The sequence below is a fragment of the Amblyomma mixtum genome, chromosome 8, assembly GCF_055824585.1.
Source record: "Amblyomma mixtum isolate Tamu chromosome 8, ASM5582458v1, whole genome shotgun sequence".
NCBI classification, from domain to species: domain Eukaryota; kingdom Metazoa; phylum Arthropoda; class Arachnida; order Ixodida; family Ixodidae; genus Amblyomma; species Amblyomma mixtum.
Window position 1 is genome coordinate 120579494 of NC_143019.1, and position 18081 is coordinate 120597574.

The window sequence follows — 18081 nt, forward strand, 5'->3', positions numbered from 1 at the left end:
TTTTTTTACTTACAATATAAACGAGATTTCTTTCGTAAGGACACTTTTCATAGCAAGTTGTCCGTTCGCACTATACAAACCTGTTATTTCAGAGTTAGGGCCAGCGCAAATCAGGTCTATAGTGCAGTGCGCCCGTAAGGCTTAGCACCCATCCTGTAGACGTCTGCGTCCGTTCATTTTTCTTCACGCTGTTTTGATTATATGCGGCCAAGTTCCTCTATTCGGTGGCAAAATAGATTAGCCAAACGAGTCGCTGTGGCAATGTCACCTTGCCGAACAAGGTGCTTCGGCCTAATTTGAGCCAAAAATTTTAGAAAGAAGCCATACAGAATGCAAGAGTAAAACTGCAGCAACGTTGCAAAAACAAATGCATGCTTGTTTTTTAGCCTAAATGACACCAGTAGAGCCAGTAAAGGCCCGACTGCCGCATTTCTCGATGAAAAACGTTTGACTGGGTTGTCTTCAGTGTTCGTCCAAAGAAGTGACGCCAGTGCAATGGTCCTTGTTGCACCGCAGGCTTAGGTCTCATGCGCACCAAAACCTGGTGCTCCATCGAGTGCTGAAGAATGTTTGTAGGCAACGTAGGAGTCGGAAATTTTCGTACGTTCTGATCTTTTTAGGAACGAAATGCTTTTAATTCGAATTTCGGGTAACCTGAGTCGAATATCTTACCGAAATTACGGTTAAAGGGAAGCCGGTACAAAAGGTGAAAGAAGCGAATCGCCGTTCAAAAGGCAGTCATAAGGGAGTAATTACTCATTGACGTCCACCCGAGCGCAGCCATACGGCTGCAAAGGAAAGCTACACAGCTTTCTCAGAAATTTCGTAGTTGGAAAAAAATTCGTCCTGGTCATGGGTGCGAACCCGGGACCACCGCTTCACCGGAGCTATCCAATTCGGCCATGTCAACTTCAATAACACAGTGGAACTGTAGAGGCTTTAAGGACCGCACTAAGCGGGCCAATTTCCGCCTCTACCTTGAAACTTTCGAGTCCTTACCAGCCGTGGTTGCCCTCCAAGAGCCAGGCCTGGGCGCCACAATTTCAAATTACACGACGTTCCAACAGGATCCCGCGTCTTGTCTTCTCGTTCACAAAGACTACACAGCCAACCTAGTGGATCTCGACCTCCAAGTAGAGTACTCGTATGTAATGGTGACCCTCCTACCAGTCCGCCCCAGGGACCCACCGTTGCATATACTCAACGTGTACTGCTCTCCCAAACTAAAGCGAGTGACTTTTGCGGACCTCTTTAGCCGCGCGCTAAGAGTAGCGGGCCGCGATCCCCTGCTGATTGTGGGCGACTTTAACGTTCCCAGTCAGCAGTGGGGGTATCGCAAGGAGGAGTCGCGCGGGCGTAAGCTGGCGGAGCTTGCGTCCACGTTGGGCCTCACCCTCCACACAGACCCTGTCCACCCAACCCGGCTAGGAAATTCCGTGACACGGGATACGTGTCCGGACTTAACCTTCACTCGCAACATACGACACGCAGACTGGCTCAACACCGAGGAGACCCTCGGTAGCGACCACTTCATCATTAACACTACACTACGCACACACCCCCTCAAGCGTCCCAGAACACAAGCCCATATCCCAGATTGGAAGAAATTCAGGCAAAATTTTAACTCACTTGATAATACACCCATTTCCGCGCAAGGCTACACAGCATGGTCCCAACAGCTGCTGGCACACCTTTCCTCGCATGAAACACACATCCAGCTCTCAGAGGCGGTCACGGACCTGGATAACCACCTTCTACACCTCTGGGAAGCCCGTCGCAGCCTCGTCCGCCGTTGGCGACGCCAGAAACACAATAGAAAGCTTAAAGCTCGAATTGCCGAGCTTACCCAGAAAGCGGCAGAGTACGCGGCCCAACTCGCCGACTCCAACTGGGTAGATAGATGCAACACGGCCGCGCGAGAAATGTCCAGCCGAAACACGTGGCGTCTCTTTCGAGCCCTAATCGACCCAACACAAACACGAACCGAAACACAAAAACATTTGCACCGAGCCCTGCACGCTTTTTCTGGCAACACGACTCAACTGGCACAGAAACTTCGGGACCAGTATCTGTGTACAGCCCAAGACCCCCGTGGATCTGCGTACTCTTATGCAGGCAGAGAGAACACGGAGCTGGATCAACCTTTCCAGCTCCATGATCTGCGGGCGGCTCTCGCCAAAATGAAACGGGGCACTGCGCCAGGACGGGATAAGGTCACCGTCAAGCTTTTGACGAACCTGCCCGACTTGGCATACCAGTCCCTCCTGGAATACGTCAATGCGATTTGGCGCGGGGACACCCCCTGCCAATCGAATGGAAAACGGCTTTGGTCACTTTTATTCCTAAAGCTGGCAAACCAATTGACACAGATAACCTCCGCCCCATCTCTCTCACCTCATGTGTGGGCAAACTAATGGAGACGATGGTGCGGGATCGGTTATCTACATATCTTGAAAACAAACAAGTCTTTGCGAGCACCATGTTCGGATTCCGCCCACACAGATCCGCACAGGATGTCCTCTTGCAACTCAATCGGGAAGTCCTTGACCCCCTCGAATGCCCCCATAATGACCGGGTAGTACTCGCCTTGGATCTTAAAGGGGCATTTGACAATGTAACACATGAGATCATACTCACTAACCTAAGTCACACCGACTGTGGCCTCAATACATTCCAATACATAAGCCAATTTTTAATAGATCGTCAATCCTACATTCGAATTCAAGATAGAGACCATGGTCCTTACCTACTCTGCACGCGGGGAACCCCTCAAGGCGCGGTACTTTCCCCGCTGCTCTTCAATCTGGCCATGATGCACCTGCCGGCCCAGCTGAGTGGTGTCGCCGGCGTGCAGCACGCCCTGTACGCCGATGACATCACTCTGTGGGCCACGCAGGGCAGCACAGGAGACATTGAAACCAGCCTGCAAACAGCGGCGACGATAGTAGACCGCTACGCCCGCCGCTGCGGTCTTCAATGTTCCCCTCAAAAATCGGAATTTGTGCACCTCCGCCCCTCACAGAAGTGCACAACTAAAATATCTCTCTCTCTTGAGAGTGGTCCCATACGCGAAAGTGATGAGATACGGGTACTCGGACTCTACATCCACAAACACAGGCGGCCAGACACTACATTGGCCAAACTCCGTAAGGTGGGGGACCAGGTGGGCCGCATGGTCCGCCGGGTTTCCAACAAACGCGGAGGGTTACGAAGTAAGGATGCCTTGCGGCTGGCAAACGCCTTTGTAACCAGTCGAATTCTCTATTCGACTCCTTATCTCCACCTACGGAAACAAGAGGAGGACGCCCTTGAGGTCATCCTTCGCAAAATTGTTAAACGTGCCCTTGACCTCCCCATCACTACTTCAAACAGCCACCTTATGGCTCTTGGGGTGGTGAATACTTTCCGGGAACTCCGGGAGGCACACCTTACAAACCAGTACACGCGCTTGTCGCTAACGGAGTCGGATCGCCGCCTTCTTGCTCGACTCCATATCCAACACATCCCTCCAATGGAAGACAGGTTTCGCATCCCGGAACTGTGGAGACGTGCCCTCCACGTGCGGCCTCTTCCAGCCAACATGTCACATGAAGACCATAATGGTCGGCGCCTGGCACGAGCGGAGGCGCTAGCCCGATATTATATCAACAAAACAGGTGTATACTACGTGGACGCCTCCGGCCCTCACCACGTGGGATGGTACACGGCCGCGGTAGTTCACAACAGCAACACAGTTAACGGCCTAACTTTCAGAGCCCGCAGTGCAACACAAGCAGAAGAGGTCGCGATTGCTCTCGCGGCCTCACATTCCAATTCAAAATACATAATCACCGACTCGCGAGGGGCCTGTCGGAACGTCGAACAAGGCTGCACTCCCTTCCTAGCCTATCGAATATACCAAAATTGCATACGGGATACGGACCCCGCACACCGTTACCTCATATGGGCCCCTGCTCATCAGGGGTTGGCAGGAAACGAGGCAGCAGACGCAGCCGCCCGCGCGCTCTCTCACCGGGCTGTTTTCTCCTCCCCGTCCGATCAGGAACCCGATTTTAATCCGGTCTATACATTCAAAGATATTACAACATATTATCAAAATTGTCATCGCCTTTACCCTAGCCCATGTAAAGGCCTTAAGAAGGCGGATGAGCGGCTCCTTCTCCGCCTTCTCACCAATACATTGCTGTGCCCGGCAGCGCTAAAACATTTTTGACCCCTCCTTTAGCGGCAGCTGCCCACACTGTAGTGCAGTGTCTTCTGACACCTATCACATGGTGTGGGCCTGCCCCTCCAACCCCGCTATTCCCACCATCCCCAACCCAACCCGGGAGGACTGGGAGGCGACCCTGCTCGGCTGCCACGACTTACAGGCCCAACAAGCCTTAGTCGGGCGCGCCCGGACGGCGGCAACCGCCACTGGGGTCCCATACTAGGGACTTCCACCTAGTGTTTGTAAGGATCGGTCCCTTACGGGCTGATCCAAACATACCTCCTGCTCATTCGTAATAAATGTTTTCACCACCACCACCACCACCGGAGCAGTCGCTCTACCGATTGAGCTAACCGGGACGGCAAGGCAAAAGCAATGGAGCGGGAGCTTGGAAAGGAGATAGTAAAAGCGAAACCTCCTCCCCTCCTTAGCAAACGGCGCGCTGGTGGGGGGTGCAGCTGTGCATAGCAACCATGGCGTCACACAGCAGCGGTAGAACGAGCGTGCGCGCGACGGCGGTGGCAGGTACATCGCCGCTCCTTCGCCAGACGTCTCGTTGCAGTCGAGGGTGGTGGTGATGAAAAACATTTATGGGCCATTAACTTTTTTTACAGAAGGGTGATTGGGGTAGGACCACGGTTCTTAAAGCGTGGGTAGGACCCTATTGGCCCTTTCCCTTACAATACTAGGTGGAGCCCCTATTCCGGTGCCCCATTGGCAAGCAACGCCGCCCGCGTCCGTTGAACCAAGGCCTTTTGGCTCTTTAGGTCTTGGCAGCCGAGCAGGGCCGCCTCCCAGTCCTCTCTGGTGGGGTTGAGATGCATGACTCCGAAGCGGCCCGGTGATTCCGCGGCAAGCGGTTCAGGGAAGCGGCAGTGGGTTGACGACAAGGGTTTCGCCATGGATGGATGGATGGAAAACTTTATTAAGCGAGTGAGTTTGGACCGTACAAGGTCTCAGGGCCACCGCACAAGCACACTTTAGAATTTCCAAAGTGTCTGCGGTATTTTTTTGAGGAAAGGAAATGCGCAGTATCTGTCTCCAACAGCTGCGAAACCAATAGAGCGGGGCCTTGGAAAGCAGAGGGTAAAATTTGTAAATCGGTTTTTGAGGAAAGGAAATGCCAGTATCTGTCTCACACATCTCGGAGGACACCTGAACCTGAGGGAAGGCGCATAACTGCCCTCTTGGAACTGTGGACACCTCAGTCGTGCTTTAAGCTACGTGGTGGTAGTGACAGATGTGCGCCGCATTCTTTTGCATTGACAACGTGCTGCCAGAAACGCTGCCACCTGCCAGGGTGGCAGAGTGGGTGGGGGGAGGGAGAGAGAAAAACTTTATTTAAAGAGGAATTTGGGGCACGCCCCAGGGTCCCCGCACGACCCCACTCCATTCAAGTGTTTATGTTCCTAAGGTCCATAACACTGGCAGCCCGGCCGGTGGCGATGGTCTGCACGGCCGGGCACTCCGAGCGCAGCAGGGTCTCCCAGTCCTCCCAGGTCTTGAGGTTCTCTAGGTCCCGCGGGGGAGGGTCCGCCGGGCAGAGGGAAATGATGTGGAGGGAAGAAGCGAAGGGTTCTGGGCATAGCGTGCATGCCGGAGTGGGGAAGGAGGGATGATAGTGTGCTAGGGTAAGGGGTGAGGGGAGAGAGTGTCTGCAGTCTGCGCCAGAGTGGTGCTTGTTTATTATCTAGGGAGGAGTGGGGTGGGGGGTAGAACTGGCGTGAGGCTCTGTAGGATTGCGTCAGCTCGCTGAATGAGTGCATGCGCTCCTTCGTGAATCCCCGATCCGAGGCCACCCGAGCCCGGCTTTAAGAACCTCGGGCTAAAAGGTTGGCGGCCTCGTTTCCGGGATTCCCGGAGTGCGCGGGCACCCATATCAGCTCCACTTGGCGGGGAGGGGGTGCATCGGGCGAGTCCAGCATGCTAAAAGCAGGGACATGGACTCGGCCTCGAGCAAAATTTAGAATCGCAGTTCTAGAATCACTTAAAATGTACCGGGCTTCCGTGCGGGTGATAGCAAGGGCAATGGCGGCTTCCTCTGCAGCCTCTGGGGACGTGTCTGGAGGGAGAGGTAGTGTGAGGAGGGCGGATATAGAGGAGTCCACCACAGCTGCTGTCGCTTCATCACCCGTGCAGGCAGCGTCCACCCATACGGCGTCCGGCTCGGGGCCGTACGCTCGATGGAGTGCCTTCGCACGGGCTCTGCGGCGCTGCTCATGGTGGGACGGGTGCATATTCCTCGGGAGCGGCCTGATGAGGAGCTCCCGATGAAGCGGTCGTGGGATGGCGAGGAGGGTTGTTTCGTTGGCCGGTATTTTGATTCCGAGGGAGTCCAGGAAATATCGACCTGTGTAGGTTTCTGTGAGCCTGATGTATTGGGCCTGTCGGTGGGCCTCCACCAGTTCCCCGATCGTGTTGTGGAGGCCCAAGCATAGTAATCTGTCTGTGGGTGTGTTGAGGGGAAGATGAAGTGCTACTTTGAATGCCTTGCGAACCAAAGCATCCAAAGCGTTTATGTCATGTTTGGATAGTTGTAAGTATGGGGTAGTGTACAGCACACGGCTGAGGACAAAGGCATGAATAAGGCGACATAGGTCACGCTCCTTCATGCCTCTATGACGTCCCGAAACCCTGCGGATGAGGTGTGATATCGCGCCTACAACCTGCTTGAGTTTCTTGAGGGTGGTGGTGTTTTTGCCATCGTTCTGGATGTGCAGGCCCAATACACGGAGGGTGCCAACCTCAGGTACCGGGTCACCAATCAGTTCAATGGCAATGGGGGGCGGGGGCAGCAGTGGTTCTTAGGCCGGATGAGGAAGAGTTCGGACTTCCCTGGGGAGCAAGACAGTCCGATGGTCCGTGCGTAATTTTGGGTGAGGGTGGCTGCTTCCTGTAAGGTGTTCTCTATGCCGCCGTCACTGCCGTGGGTGGTCCACAGGGTGATATCGTCGGCATAAAGAGTGTGCTCGGGTAATGGGGATGGGCGAGGGGGATGAGGGTAATGTTAAACAAAAAGGGGGAAAGGACGGATCCTTGAGGGGTGCCGATACTCTGAAGAGTGTAGGAGGGAGAAGACAGAGGGCCGAAGCGTATCTCAGCCGTGCGGTCAGTGAGGAAAGCCTGAATGTAGGCGTACGTGCGCACACCCACATTCAATGGGGATAGAGCAGTCATGATCGCCGGATGTTCAATGCGATCAAAAGCTTTGGGAAGATCCAAAGCTAAGACTGCCTTGGTGTGACCAGGAAGAAGCGGGTCGAAAATGTCGTGTGTGAGTTGCAGCATGGCGTCCTGTGCCGGTAGATGGGGGTGAAGTCCCAGCATGCTATGCTGGTAAAGATTGTTGTCCGCCATGTGAGTTGTGAGTCTCGCTAACACAACATGCTCGAGGAGCTTCCCGAGGCATGAGGTTAGCGAAATCGGGCGAAGGTTTTGGATGGTAAGTGGTTTGTTTGTTTTGGGTATGAATATTACCTTCGCGTGGCGCCAGGACTGCGGGAGGCTACCCTTCCTCCAGCACTGGTTGAAGTATTTCGTAATCTGGGTGATCGATCGGTCGTCCAGATTACGGAGCATGGAGTTTGTGATTTGGTCTGCACCAGGTGCGGAGTTGGCGCGGAGAATCAGCAGGGCCGCTCTGACTTCCGTCTCCGTGATGTCGGTGTCGAGTATGGGATTTGCTTGTCCTGTGTAGTGAGGTAAAGAAAACAAGTTGTCTGTAATTGTACATACATGTCTTGCTCGAATTCTTTGCCTCAATCTATCGAAAAGCTGAAACAGCTGCGCTCAAATTTCGCATTAGGAAGCAACGTAATCGTCGGCAATTTTTTGTCTCTCTCTTCTAGCCTAGTGCCCCGAATGTGACACAAAGCGTAAAAATGTCAAAAAATTTCATTTCTGTTGAGTGACCGCTAGGGTGCCGAGTAGTACAGGCGCACCCCACATCGGCTCGGCACAAAGACAGCGGAATTCGCCAACCGCCAGCACCACTGGCCCAAATTTCACCATCCACTGATCTACGAATGTGAGTGCCGCACGCCATCAATTTTTGGCCCGACTACGCCATTTTTCGGGCATCCACGGCCCTTTCTTTATGACCTCTTCGCCTGAGCTAGGCCTCGCTCCGCTAGGAGCTAGGCCTACTGCGTCGGACGCTTCCGCCACCAACACCATCATGGAGGTGCAGGTGCAGGGAGAGGTTCTTAACCCCCACGACTACGACCCAAGGAACTGGACGCACATTCTTAGTGTGCCTGCCCGCTCTAAGGACGTCCTTTCACCATCCCGAAGCCAGGAGGCCGCAGCCTCTGCTACCGGTGCCCCCAAGTCTGCGCGCCTTGATAAGTCAGCGCACCTGCAAGCAACGCGCACAGCTGGGCAGCGTTCGCGGCAGCAGCCGCCGCTTCCTGCTGCAGACTACAAGGTCGTGTTCAGATCATGAGGCGGGCTGCAGCTGGACCTGCTTCCACCCCGACAACTACGGGAAGCGATCCTCCAAGCGGCGTCCCAGCTACACGAACCAACGCGTACCCAAATTGGGGTACACCCCGTAAACAATACGTGCACCGTAAGCACGCCCATAAAAGCTGACGCGCTTGCCCTGGTTAGCGTAACAAGCATCAAAAACCAAGGCAAGGACTTCGCCGTCGCTGCTTACATAGCCCCGCGGGATGGAGCGGTACGCGGAGTCATCTCCAATGCTTATTGGAATGAGACCCCGACAGAGCTCCTGCAAGACCTGATCACCGGCAGCCCAGACGCCCTCATCGTGGACGCCCGCCGAATGGGCTCCACGCGTTCCATCCTAATCACTTTCCGAGCTGGACCTGTCCCACGCGCCGTTCTTTATGGAGGAGCCCTCCACAGGTGCACACCGTATCGAGGGCATATAAACGCCTGCACGAACTTCCGCGTCGCTGGTCACCGGGCGGATGTGTGTGTCCACCCAAGATCCCATAAGTGCCCGCGCTGTGGGCAGTCCCACCCAAAGGAAGTTGTGCCCTCGTGCACCCCCAGCTGCATTCTCTGCGGAGGCCCTCATATGACCGGAACGGGGAACTGCAAGGGACGGGGCCGCAAACTAGCGTCCCCGAAGAGCGCTCTCTCTCCTCCGGATACATCGCGGCTTTCCCGCTGCGATCAACCAGGCACAGTCAGCAGACACAGCTCGACGGCTTCCCCGTCGCCTTCTACAAGCCGACAGAATGGCAGCAAGAACGCCTCGCGTCTCACCTCGGCAGAGCGCGTTTCCGGCAAAACCACCCGTCAACCCCCACCACCCCAGTCCTCCCAGGCAGACCCGAGAGACCAGGAACTCAAGGCCTTGCGTGACGAGGTAAGCCGCCTTTCCTCCCGCCTAAGCATACCCGCCCCCTCCATGCCCCCTCAACCCGCACCCCCTGTCATTAATTCGAGCTCATCATCCACAGACACTTCGAGCACCCCTCCTGCAAAGAAACAGCGCACCACAGACGCCGCACCCCTCCCGTGCCCCCAGAAATAGACGCTAAATTAGCAGCACTCGAAGCAAAATTTGACCATAAACTAAAAGAACTAGACGCCCGCCTCGAGGCCAGATTCAATCACCTTGCCGCCACCCTCACCGAAAAACTTGAGCAGCGCATGGACGCTATGCTTACCAAGATGATGGAGCTCTTGGAACATAATCTTACCCATCGCTTCACCCAACTTCAAACCCCCTCCACTCCCCCCATCCTACCTCCGCAAGCACAAAACACCTTTCCTGAGCCACACATACCAATTGACACCCGTCTTACTACCCTCCTCAATCCCCCCACCATCCAATATGGCGGGGGGGAACACTAATTATCTCCCCATTATAACTTGAAATTGCCGCGGCTTCCGGGCAAAGCGCGCACCTCTGCAACTTCTCCTTCCCGCCATCACACCCACGCCCCACAGACTTCTTCTCCAGGAGACTGCACACCAGGCAACCCTCCCCAGCTACACATCTACACACTCGGATACCAATAACACACCCAGGGCGTCCACTCTCATCCACCGCAGCCTCACCTACAAAACTCATCACATTACGTCTGAGACGTCCTGCGTGATCACAGAACTTATACATCACACACATTCACTTCCTTCTATATTTATAGCAAACATATACCACCCCCCGTCCCTGCCGATGGCCCCGCTAGAATCACTTCTGCGAAAGCTACACCATCTAGCAGGAAAACATCCCCTACTCACCGGTGGGGACTTGAACAGTCAGCATACTGACTGGGATACACAACCACGACACATCGAGGTCTCAGGCTCTGGCTGCTCCTGCAGAACCTCCAACTCACTGTTCACAACACGTTTCAGACGCCTACGCGGATCGGCAACAGTGTCAGCATGGACACCAGTCCGGACCTGACGAGAGACGCTGTATCCGCGGCGTCACCTGGAACAGAACACAACATACACTGGGCAGTGATCATTACATTATACAAATAACTGTCCCATACAAACCACCCCGTCACGCAAATACGACACACAAACTCATTAACTGCGATGCCTTTCGCGCTGCACGCACCGCCCTCCCAGACACTCCCATCGCAGACATCGATGCATGGGCGCAGTCACTCAAGCATGACGTTCACCACAACACGCGACACATTGAAACTACAACCGAAACACCTACCCTTGACACACGCCTAGCCCACCTCTGGGAGGCTTATCAAAGCATCCTGGAACGCTGGAAAGGCAACAAACACAACAGAACGCTTAAAAAGCGGCTGGCTGCGCTGCAGACACAAATACAACAGCACTCTGAGGAGCTCTGAAGATCCAACTGGGGACGGATATGTGACGGCATCGCCGGAAACCTGTCCAGCAAACATGCATAGCAGCTCCTCCGACACCTCATTGACTCCACACGCACCAAATCAACAGCACAGCACCACGTGACACGCCTCACACATGAACACATTGACGATCCCGACACCCTTTTAGACACACTTCAAACCATGTACTCATCTCCAGGCGGCCCCACACCTCTACCTCACTACACAGGACAAGCAAATCCCACACTCGACACCGACATCACGGAGACGGAAGTCAGAGCGGCCCTCCTGATTCTCCGCGCCCACTCCGCACGTGGTGCAGACGAAATCACAAACTCCATGCTCCGTAATCTGGATGACCGATCGATCACCAACATTACGAAATACTTCAGCCAGTGCTGGAGGGAGGGTAACCTCCCGCAGTCCTGGCGCCACGCGAAGGTAATATTTATACCAAAACCGAACAAACCACTCGTCATTCAAAACCTTCGCCCGATATCGCTAACCTCATGCTTCGGGAAGCTCTTCGAGCATGTTGTGTTAGCGAGACTCACAAGTCACATAGCGGACAACAATCTCTACCCGCATAGCATGGTGGGATTCCGCCCTCATCTATCCGCACAGGACGCCATGCTGCAACTCACACACGACCTTTTTGACCCGCTTCTTCCACGTCACACCAAGGCAGTCTTAGCTTTGGATCTCTCCAAAGCTTTTGATCGCATTGAACATCAGGCGATCATGACTGCTCTATCCCCATTGAATGTGGGGGTGCGCACGTACGCCTACATTCAAGCATTCCTGACTAACAGCACGGCTGAGATACACTTCGGCCCTCTGTATTCGCCCTCCTATACACTTCAGAGTATCGGCACCCCTCAAGGGTCCGTCCTTTCCCCCTTTCTCTTTAACATTACCCTCATACCCCTCGCCCGGAAATTGGCAACTATTCCCCACCTCAAGCACACTCTTTATGCCGACGATATCACCCTGTGGACCACCCACGGCAGTGACGGCGACATAGAGAACACCTTACAGGAAGCAGCCACCCTCACCCAAAATTACGCACGGACCATCCGACTGTCTTGCTCCCCAGAGAAGTCCTAACTGCCCCTCATCCGGCCAAAGAACCACCGCTGTCCCCACTCCCCCATTGCCATTGAATTGAATGGTTACCCGGTACCTGAGGTTGGCACCCTCCGTGTATTGGGCCTGCACATCCAGAACGATGGCAAAAACACCACTACCCTCAAGAAACTCAAGCAGGTTGCAGGCGCGATATCGCACCTCATCCGCAGGGTTTCGGGGCATCATAGAGGCATGAAGGAGCGCGACCTATGTCGCCTCATTCATGCCTTTGTCTTCAGCCGTGTACTGTACAGTACCCCGTACTTACAACTATCCAAACATTACATAAACGCTTTGGATGCTCTGATTCGCAAGGCATTCAAGGTAGCACTTCATCTTCCCCTCAACACACCCACAGACAGATTACTAGGCCTGGGCCCCCACAACACGATCGGGGAACTGGTGGAGGCGCACCGACAGGCCCAATACATCAGGCTCACAAAAACTTCCACAGGTCGGTATATCCTGGACTCCCTGGGAATCAGAATACCGGCCAACGACCCAACCCTTCTCGCCATCCCACGACCGCTTCATCGGGAGCTCCTCATCAGGCCGCTCCCCTAGGAATATGCACCCGTCCCACCATGAGCAGCGCCGCAGAGCCCGTGCGAAGGCACTCCATCGAGCGTACGGCCCCGAGCCGGACGCCGTATGGGTGGACGCTGCCTGCACGGGTGATGAAGCGACAACAGCTGCGGTGGACTCTTCATCCACCCTCCTCACACTACCTCTCCCTCCAGACACGTCCCCAGAGGCTGCAGAGGAAGCCGCCATTGCACTTGCTATCACCCGCACGGAAGCCCGGTATATTTTAAGTGACTCTAAAACTGCGATTCTAAATTTTGCTCGTGGCCGAGTTCATGTCCCTGCTTTTGACATACTGGACTCGCCCGATGCACCCCCGCCCCGCCAAGTGGAGCTGATATGACATAGACATAGACATAGATCTTTATTTCAGACAAGAAGGTCTCGGATACATATGGGTGCCTGCGCACTCCGGCAATCCCGGAAACGAGGCCGCTAACCTTTTAGCCCGAGGTTTTTTAAACCGGGCTCAGGTGGCCTCGGATCGGGGATTCACGAAGGATCGCATGCACTCATTCAGTGAGCTGACCCAGGCATACAGAGTCTCACGCCAGCTCTACCCCCCCCCTCCCTAGATAACAGGCACGCAACACTCTGGCGGAGATTACAGACACATACTCTCCCCTCGCCCCTTACCCTAACCCACTATCATCCCTCCTTCCCCACTCCTGCTTGCGCCCTTTGCCCAGAACCCTTCGCTTCTTCCCTCCACATCCTTTCCCTCTGCCCGGCGGACCCTCCCCCGCGGGACCTAGAGAACCTCAAGACCTGGGAGGACTGGGAGACCCTGCTGCACTCGGAGGAGCCGGCCGTGCAGACCATCGCCACCGGCCGTGCTGCCAGTGTTATGGACCTTAGGAACATAAACACTTGAATGGAGTGGGGTCGTGCGGGGACCCTGGGGAGTGCCCCGAATTCCTTTTGAAATAAAGTTTTATGCGAAGCATACTACTTTAGCTACCACTTCAGCCCTTCACCGTATTTATGCGCCTCCAAATCACGTGATACATGACGTCACACCACGTGACACGATGACGTCACGACAGTGGAGAAACGGGGGCCCACGTCGCGCCGTCGCTGTGGTTGTGCGCCTCCAAATCACGTGACACGACGTCACACCACATGACACGATGACGTCACGACAACGACGTCACACCACGTGACACGATGAGGTCACGACAGTGGAGAAAACGGGGGCCTACCTCGCGCCGTCGCTGTGGTTGTGCGCCTCCAAATCACGTGATACATGACGTCACACCACGTGACTTGAAGACGTCACGACAGTGGAGAAACGGGGGCCCACCTCGCGCCGTCGCTGTGCCTCCAAATTACGCGACACGATGATGCTTCGCATTCTCCAGGCTTAACCAAGTTAAGCCTCAGCCATTTTTTCTCTCAAGTAACGGTCTTCAGCAATATATTTATCAACGTTAGGACTGTGTTGCCGATTTCGGTATGCACGTGATATGTGAGAAGTTCGCAGCCATTTCTGTTTTTAGAGGCTTCATGTGGTTGGGGGACGCGCGCACGCAGTCCCCCCACTACCAAAAATTGCATGCCCCATCTGCCTCTATTGAGGAAGTGGCAGGGGTCAACGCGGGCTCAGTGCAATGCCCACGCCTCGCCCTGGAGGCTCCTCCATCGTGACCAAGGACGCCTCGGCACCAGGTAAGTATGCCCCATAGCTGCTCGGACCGAAGATTCCATGCACTGTGGCCCTCGCAAAACTACCAGTGAGCGCGGCATTGTAAACCAATAATGTGCCCAAGAGAAAAACTATGAAGCGCCAATTCAGAGTTATTATGTGTCACTATGATTGTAACTAGTAATTTGCATTTCCTCGAAAATGTGGGCACTTGATATTCTTCGTAAAACTCGGTATCTTATGTTTCCATTCCTTCGGTGGTTGTAGCAGCACGTGCCATCGATTCCATAAGTTTTTTCTTCGCAGTAAAGAGCATTGCGTATAATAACATACTCCAACGAGTATGAGTTCAGTGCCCCCTTGTTCGAAAGATTGCAGATTTTGCCTTTTCCTTTGTAGTATGAAATGAAAATCGCGATGGCTGCGCCTGTGTGTGTGTCTCTTGCTTGCACGGTCCAAACTCGCTTGCATAAGGAGGAAGGAAGGAAGGAAAAACTTTATTTTACTCTAGTCCTTTTTCCTGCGGTTTGGGAGCATCTTCAGAGACGTTTTCTCCTTGATTTTACCCCCAGGAGCCTTCTCTGTCGAAGTCGTCCGCCTCTAATCAGTGGTCGGTTGCCCTCAGTCCAGGGCTCCGCTGGCCACTGCCGCCCGTTGAGCTCGCTGTACCAGACCTTGTTGGTCTTCGCAGCGGTCGCTGGACAGCAGAGTCTCCCACTGCTCCGCACTCGGGTTTTGTATTTTGGGGACCACGTCTATGTTTTGGCAGGCCCATGTGATGTGGTATAGTGTAGGTTTTCCGTCGCACCAGGGACATTTGTCCGCGTATATGGTAGGGTGCATTTTGTTTAGTATATGTAGGTTTGGGAAAGAGCCTGTTTGTAATTGTCTCCAAGTGACAGCTTCCTCTCTGCTGAGAGATTTGTGCGGTGGGGGATAATAAAGTTTTCCATCCATCTTGCTTCGTCCTATCCGTTGTGTGCGCAGAACTTTCTCATAAGTTGTAAATAACATAATACGAAATAAATACCCTCTTTCAAACCACATTTTCATGTTGCCTAATGGAAATACCAGGCATGCTAGCCATATAAATTTTAATTACCCTGTAATCCGAAACGCCTACGGACAGCACTTAATTGAGTATAATGGAGTGAAAGTATGGAATAGCGTGCCACTGCAAGCTAAAACGGCTAGGAACTTTCTCTTCTGCATTAAACGTTTCTACTTTTCTAAGGTTGAAGGGCACGTTTGGTGATCATTTACACATGTTTGCTTGAGCATTGATTATCATTGCTGATCGTGTACAACCGAACTTTGTGTCCATTCTGTCAACGCGTAATATGGGCCTCTACTAGATTCGGCTGTTGGCCCAGCAGATTTTTGCAAATGTTCTCTGTATTCACTTTGAAAGATAAATAATTTGATAAATAAAAAATAATATCAGTTGATGGTCAACGCTTGTCTGTTGTTTCCGTTCCATCCCGTCCTTGATGCGCTGTTGAGGCTCTAGGAAAACACTTTTTTGTCATGCAATGATTTTATTTTATTTTGTTTTAAGGTGGTTTAACGTCCCAAAGTGACTGAGGTTATGAGGGACGCCGTAGTGAAGGGCTCCGGAAATTTCGTGTACCTAGGGTTCTTTTCATGTGCACTGACATCGCATAGCACACGGGTCTCTAGAATTTTGCCTCCATCGAAATTATGTTTTTGTGCAAGATACAGTTCCCGCAATAGCATGCTGAATTTCGGCGATATAATACCCAGGAATTCTGGACAGAAGCATTCAAACAGTTTATTAACGCATTTTTTTATATTGCCACGTATCATTGTACTGTAAGTTCGTTCGCTATCAGGCCGTAGGAAAGGGGCCATTTTTTGTTCGTGACGCGAGAAGCGACCGGACTAATGTCGATTGATCACAGCCATGAAGAGCTGCATCTACGTGTTTCTAGATTAGTCTACATGATTTCGGCCAGTTATCTCGAAGTTTCCTTGCCGGATTTAAATTGAACGATGCCACGCGCAACGGGCATTCGTAGTTCGACGACCGACGAGCACGTTTGTTGCTTACGCCACCGCCGAGTGATTCAGTTCTTTTGCGGGCGCAAGTCAGCCCAAATAAAGAGCTTCGTTTCCAAGACTGGTTGTGTCGTCCTGACCGCTGGACTGCCGTCACTACAACGTGACAATATTGTAAGATTTCGCTATAACAATGAATATATCCGCAGATTATTAACATTTTCCCTATCCTCAAAAACGTACCCCTTTAGTTTTCAGCGGCAGTCTTAATCCCCCGATGCGAGCGATGAACAACACTAAGAGAGAGAGAGAGAGAGAGAGAGAGAGACTTTATTGTACACCGATATAGGAGGCACCCCTACCTTCCCAACTCAGGTACGCAGACTCGGGAGGGAGTAGGGGGCTCCGCGCCTAGAGGACTGTGTGGCGAACCGCTCGGTATACTAGGCACTATAGCTCGGTTCTTCGAGGCCTCGGTCGCCAGGCGGATGGCGTCAAGTTGGTCTTCGGGTTTCGAGCTTCGAAGCAGGGACTCCCAGGCTTCCTCATCCCGAATGTTTACGGCAGCCCTAGGTGAGTAGGGGCATTGCAGATTATGCGCCCAGAGAGGGACACTAAACGACAAACTCTAAATGAAAGATTTTGCTACGCAATGGAAAAATGGGCCATTACCTTCAGTATTTCCATAACAGTTCCTTTTAATTCCAATATTCAGAATTGATGAACAAGAATTCTGGACGTGTTCACTTCGTATGCAAGGACATAAGACATGATATTTCATGTTGTCTATCATGCAACGCTTTCGGCAGCTCCGGAATGTGGTACGCAAATGTTTACGCTCCCTGACAACTTATTTAATTGCCCAATAATGTGTAGCTGGTTCGAATGGCGATGGAACATGATGAAACAGCTGGTTGCTTCTGTCGTAGAATGAGAATACTCTTACCATGGACGGATTTGCACAAACAGCTGTGGGTAAGTGTATTCTTGGTTGGCGAAATTAGCTGCATTAAGTGCCTTTGATCACATTATTGCCACACTGCTGGAGAGCACGTAAGCTGCACCGCTTGGGCATACTTGATTTTCCTTAGTCAAGGCAAGTGTTGTTTTCATTTCTAAATATAGGGCAGCGTACGGCCGTGAGCTAGGCGCTGTTTTTGCGGAGACGCGGACCTGTATGAGCAGAAGGGTTGGAACGAATGGAGAACGGCTCAAACTAACCGCCGCTTCACCGTTCGAATAGCCCGATGTTTTGGAAATGGGTGGGATGTTTCTCGGTACCAACGTGAGCGCTGAGAGACGTAGGAAATGGCTTCGATTGACACTTGATGCTTTGGCGGTGCGGAAAAATGAGCTCATACGTTCAGTTTAAATAACTTGCCCGCTAAATGTTGCAGCCCGCGGAGTGCCCGTCTTAGACCAATAGTTCGTAGAACGGTAGGAATTTGAGTGTACGGAAGGCCTATATTCTATAATTCAGGATCAGTCTCCCAGTAAGCGCCCGCTCCAGCGTGCATGTTTGAAAGTTATCTGCGGCGCAAGAGCCACACTGTATACGCGGCATGCATGGCGCTGTCCACCTCGCATCGAATCCACCATGTCTTATTTACGCCCATAACTTATCGCTTAACTTCATGCGGCAGATCGGCGGCTGGGAAATTTTATCCCGAGAACGCTGCATTTGGAAAGATAGTACG

General features: G+C 53.0%; 1 non-coding gene across 1 annotated transcript; it reads right to left on the bottom strand.

The window, feature by feature from the left end:
* Window positions 1–14232: 14232 nt before the first annotated feature.
* LOC149334127 (U1 spliceosomal RNA) lies at window positions 14233–14396 on the bottom strand. Its single transcript, XR_016285390.1, has one exon. It is a non-coding gene; the product is annotated as a U1 spliceosomal RNA (small nuclear RNA).
* Between the last annotated feature and the right edge of the window lie 3685 nt (window positions 14397–18081).